The sequence below is a fragment of the Chlorocebus sabaeus genome, chromosome 21, assembly GCF_047675955.1.
Source record: "Chlorocebus sabaeus isolate Y175 chromosome 21, mChlSab1.0.hap1, whole genome shotgun sequence".
In the NCBI taxonomy this organism is placed as follows: domain Eukaryota; kingdom Metazoa; phylum Chordata; class Mammalia; order Primates; family Cercopithecidae; genus Chlorocebus; species Chlorocebus sabaeus.
The window spans coordinates 27,438,906-27,444,883 of record NC_132924.1 but is presented as its reverse complement, the minus strand read 5'-3'; the positions used below and the strand labels follow the sequence as shown (position 1 = coordinate 27,444,883).

The following is a 5,978-nucleotide window of genomic DNA, read 5'->3' as shown; positions in this document are numbered from 1 at the left end:
TATAATTGCCTTAACTATTTCCTCTAAATATCTTGATAACCTTATAAAATAATGTTATAGTTTTTGCATCAAACATCACACAATTTAAAAAACCCAAGAAAAGAAAAGTCTATGGTACTTACTCATATTGACACTTGCCTTTTTTTTTTTTTTTTTTGAGACAGTGTCTCACTCTTGTTGCCCAGGCTGGAGTGCAATGGTGTGATCTCTGCTTACTGCAACATCTGACACCTGGGTTCAGTGATTCTCCTGCCTCAGCCTTCCAAGTAGCTGGAATTACAGGCACCCGCCACCACATTCGGCTAATTTTTTGTATTTCTAGTAGAAACGGGGTTTCACCATGTTGGGCAGGCTGGTCTCTAACTCCTGACCTCAGGTGATCCATCCGCCTCGGCCTCCCAAAGTGCTGGGATTATAGGAGTGAGCCACTGTGCCTGGTCCTGCCATTGTATTTTTATTCTTATATGATGTTCCTAGATTACTTCTTTTACCCTTTCCTTTCTGTTTCAAGAATTTCCTGGTACCATTTTTTTCCCCAGTAGGTCTGTAGTGACTAATTCTCTTAGTTTTCCTTCATTTGAGAATTTCTTGATTTCTCCTTCATCTCTGAAGAATATTTTTGCGGGATACGGAATTTTGCATTGATAGCTCTTTTCTTTAAATACCTGCAAATTATTGTGTCACTTTCTCTTATTCACATCTGATGACAAATCTGCTGTCATTTGAGTTGATTTTCTCCTATAGTCTAGTTTTCAGAAACTAACTATAGTGTATCTTGGTGCGTATTTCTTTGGGTTTATCCTAACTGAGATGACTCCACTTTTTATATCTACATTTATGTTATTATGAAACACTATAGTCTGAATGTGTCCCCCAGAATTCGTGTGTTGGAAACTTAATTTCTAGTGCAATAGTGTTGGAAAGTGGGACCTTCTGAACAGTGTTTAGGTAATGAGGGCTCTACCCTCATGGATGGATCAATGCCACTACAAAAGGGCTTATGGGAATACATTTGTTCTCTTGTGCCTTTTGCTAGGTGAGGACACAGTAGGAAGGCCATCACCAGATCCTAGACTTGATCTTGGACTTCTCAACCTCTGGAACTATAAGAAATAAAATTCTGTTCTTTGTAAATTACCCAGTATCAAGTTTGCATTTCTGTTATAGCAACACAAAACAGAGTAAGACACCAAACTGGAGATATGTTTGGTTGTTTCTTTGAATATTGTTTTCATCCCCTTCTGTTTTCTATTTTTTCTGGAACTCTAATGACAAACTATTAGATCCTTTTTATATCCCACAGATTTCTGAGTCTTTGTTAATTTTATTCCAGCTATTTTCTCTTTGTTATTTAGATTAGGTAATTTCTATTGTTCTATTTTCCAGTTTACTGATTCTGTCCTCTGCCCTCTTTATTCTGCTGTTGAATCTACCCATTGAGGTTTTGTAATTTGGTTGCTGTATTATTTAATTCTAAATTGTTCATTTGGTTCTTTTTTATATCTTCCCTTTATTTGCTGAGATCTTATTCTTTTGCATTTGTTTCAAGTGTTTGTAATTACTCAGTAAGCATTTTTTACGATGGCTGTTTTAAAATCCTTGTGAGATAATGTTAACTTCTGTATAATCTTGGTGTTGTCATCTGTTAATTGTCTTTTGTCATTCAAGTTGGGATTTTTCTTGTTCTTAGTGTGAGAAGTGATTTCCTATTGTATTCTGGACATCCTGGCTATTATGTTACAAGATCGTTGATCTTATTTAAATATTCTGTTTTAGAAGTCTTCCTCTGACACTAGACAGGTGGAGAAAGAGGTCTGCCTCCCTTTGTTCCTGCCAGGGGTGGTGAAAGTTCAGGTTCTCCTTTGGGCCTCCATTACTACTCCAGGAGTGAGGGAAGTTCCTGGTTACTCTCCATTGGTGATGGGATACCTGGTGCCATGTATTTCCTCAGCTGTCAAGGTCTCCATGTGTTCTGCCATTTTCTCTCTACTTATCAGTTTTCTTATGTTTGCTTTACATATAATGTCCAGGGATTTTTACTGTAATTAGTGGGAAGAATAGGTTGAACTGCACCTGCTCTGTATTGTATCTGAACTAGAAATGCTCTTCTATTTTTACAAAACATTTTTGTGTGTCTATCTATCCACATATAAACAAGTATATGCACATATTGCATATATAAAATACATGTTTAGTGCCTTGTTTGTGCGTATGTATATACACATACTATATATATGATATTTTGGCATATTATATATTATAGGCTTGAACTAGTATTTTAAACCTATGTCCTTTTTCCCCCCTACTGCCTAACACTATGTAAGGATTTAATCTGTTTCTAAATTAGATATCATTTTATGGTACAGGAATTTTTGCACATGCAGTGACCCTAGACTTTTCAAATTATGAATGACTTATAAAATTAATTTCATATTAACTTTCCATATTCCTCACACTCCATCAAAGTAAAAAAAAAGTCAAGGCACTATTATCTAAATTGCAGAAAGATACTAGCTTATGACTGATGTTCCAAATGGATCCATTAACCTGCTATTAGCAAGAGCAAAGAGAGAATGAGAGAGAGAGAGAAAGAAGGAAGCATCTTTCCACTGTATGATCCAAGTAGACAGTCAGCTTTAGATGATTTCAGAACAAATCCATGATGACTCACAATACTAGGATTTTTTCCTGTTATGGGATTATTTCCTTAGCATTGCATTTTAACTAATTACTCATTATCCATATATTCTTTAGCAAAGATTTATTATCTACTATATGTTGGACATTGAGCTAGCCAGGTGCTGGTGATACGGGAAGAAAACAAACCTTTTTGGAGGTCATTATGGTCTAGAGTAGTTGTTCTCATACTTTAGCCTATCAGAATCACCTGGAAGCTTGGTAAAACACAGAATGCTGGACCCTATCCCTTGAGTTACTGATTCAGTAGTTCTGGGTGGGGCTGAAGAGTTTGCATTTCTAGCAAGTTTCCAGGTGATGCTCTTGCTGCTGGTTTGTGGACCACATTTCAGAAACACTTGTCTAAAGCAGTAATAATCAGAGTTTCAATGTGCCTAAGAATCACCTATGGCGTTGCTTAAATAATAATTTCCTGAACTCAGTTCCTGAGGATTCTGATTCAGTTAGTCTATAGTGGGACCCAAGGATTGGCATTTTAAAGAGCACCCAGATGAGTTTTTTGTACCTAGCTTGAGGATCAGACTTTGACCAGTATTGGGAACTGTTGGTCTAATGTAGAAGCAGGTGTAAAATAAATATCCATATAAAAGTTATTTAATTTGAAATTTAATAAGAACTAAAGAAGTATAGATGCTTTGAGAGTTGAGAGGTGACCTCAGAGGAAACACTCGATTATGTTTGAGAAAGCAGCAGACCCAAGCATGATGGATAATCCCCTTTTCTTCAAACTGGCCAAGAAAAGAAGTATGAAGGGAAATTAATCCTCCCTTTTTTAAAAGCTTTACACTGATACTATGGCAGCTTGTTACATGGTTATAAGTATGGACTCTACAGTAGGATATCACTTCTACTTCTACCAACTTACTTGCTATATGAACTTGGGCAAGCTGCTTATCATTCTGTGCCTCATTTAAAAAAAATCTGTGAAGTGGGATAATAATAGTTCATAACATAGACAGTTCTATGAATATTAAATAGGTTTAAAAATGTAAAACACTTAGAAGGATGCCTGGTGGATAGAAAAAGCTCAGCTCAGTAAAAGTGAACTATTATCACCATGGGCAGCAGATTGGAATCCATTTGTTAAAGCAGCATTGTGTTACATACTCATGCAAAAGCTGCTCAAGGGAGTTCTCTGTCATTTAAAGCTCTACTTTTATACACCTTTCATATTGAAAAGGAAGAAATCTGATAGCATCTTCCTTCATCAACAATAGTTCAGAGTACAAGTGTAGAGGGCTTCCCAATAGTCAGCTTCAATGTTAAGAGCTATGGACCAGGATCAAGCCTCTAGACACTTTTAAGGCTCCCAGAACTTTGTCTGCACATGGCTGCTTCTGTGATCTCTTCTGTGATTTTTAGTGATTAGTAGAGATCCTCTAAAATAGAAAGGCCTTATAATATCATCATTGATTTATATAAGGAAGGAAGACCTAAGCAGACAGATAGTTATACCTACTCTACAGGTATAATTGGCTAAGAGGAGCCCCTGAGGGATGGGGATAACAGTAGCAATTGTGAGTGAGAGAAAGGAATTCTTCATCATGGAATGTAGGGAGATAGTAGAGGTCTGAACCTCAGGAGTAGACAGAGCCAAGGCCCATCTCATTGTGCTATAGGAAGAAAGGAGACCCCATGTATGCTTTTTGATATTCATGTCCCCACTATATTCTGGCCTCTTTTGCTATTGTCTGGCCAATGGAATCTGAGCTGAAGGAATGTATGTTCCTTTAAAGTGGATGCAGGTGAGTGTCTGCTGTGCCTCTCGCATCCTGTCTCCCACTGTACGCTGACTCTTTGAATCCAAGGTAGTGAAATGATGTAGTGGAAGAAATCTGAATCTCTGAGCCAGCACTTGGGGAACAGTCATTTGACCAGCATCAGTCCATGACATGAGTGAGGAAGAAAACGATTAAGTAACTGAGATTGGGGAGTGTCTGATATGGCTATTTGCCTTCTGTACTCTATCTTCGTTAGAAGGTAGAAATTGATGTGTTGAAGTGGAATACTGCCATAAAAATCCCCAAAATAGAAGACATCAGCTGAATAGTTAAATGGCCACCAGCAAGAAAACCAAACCAGAAGCCAAAAAGACCATGATTCTTGCCACACAGAGAGGCAAAACATTTAAGAAAATTTTTGTCTGTGATAACTGAGGGGATGAGTCACATGGCTTCTGACTCTAGACATGGTTGGAAAGTATTTTAGCTATTCATAGTGGTAATCTGCATTGTCTATTATGGGCTGCAGTTAACAAGGTAAGGTTCTAAAAAGATGAGCTCCAGGAAGAATTGGCAGATTAACAAGCAGAAATGAAAGAGAATAGTAATAGAGAAGGTTTAGAAATTTGTCAGGGTTAGAAAAACCAAATAACAAAAGTTAAAGTTTAGAAATGCTTGAGTGATGTTATTTCTCAAACTATTAATAAATAGTAACTAGTTTAATAATAATAGCAAACCTATTAATATTTTGCAAGGTGTGTTCTTCCCACAGATTGCTCCAGATAGCCTCAAGGTAGCAGCCATGAGATTGAGAGAGGGAGAAGTATGGGACGAAGGAAAAATAGAAATATGTGGACATGGAAAACTAGGCTGACCAATAAATCGAAAGCCCAGGTTCCAGGGAACCCCTCATCTCTAGTTAAATCAGGAAGCATGTTCACCCTGTAAAAAGCCCATGTCTAGGAAAGCATTTTAGGTCTGGCTACTGACACAGGGCACAGTAATGAAGTGGGAGGGGAATCACTGGAAGCAAATCAATTATAAGTCTACTAAGCTTTTTTTATTATAAAAAAATACAAAATATTTCATGAATTTGTATGTCATCATTGCTCAAGAGCCATGTTAATCTTCTCTGGTTCCAATTTTAGCTTATATGCTGACAAAGCAAGCACTGTCTACTAAGTTTTTGAGGAAACCATATTGCTAGAGAAACTGCAAGCCTGAGCAGCCTCCAATTGTTGAAGACTTACATCCATCTTGGACCTCCAAACATCCATATGCAGGAAGCAGGCTTCAAAAGTTGTATGGCCTCCAAACGAGGACTTGCCTCCCAACCCCCACTTTAGACATGGAGAAGAAGAATGATGGACAAGGAGGCTCCTCCTAGGAGGAGCCAATGACCCCTGAGGTTGGTAGACAGCGGACTTCTGGCACAGAATAGAATCAGAACATAATCAAGGACACTCTCTCTCCTCAATAGAAACTCTTCACATGTCTTCCCAGAGTAATTCCTCAACTGTGATGGCTCAAGAGCAGTGGCATCATTGCCTCCATTTTTTG

General features: G+C 37.8%; 1 non-coding gene across 1 annotated transcript; it reads right to left on the bottom strand.

Moving 5' to 3' along the window:
* Window positions 1–5,487: 5,487 nt before the first annotated feature.
* Window positions 5,488–5,590, bottom strand: LOC119626381 (U6 spliceosomal RNA). Its single transcript, XR_005242550.1, has one exon. It is a non-coding gene; the product is annotated as a U6 spliceosomal RNA (small nuclear RNA).
* Between the last annotated feature and the right edge of the window lie 388 nt (window positions 5,591–5,978).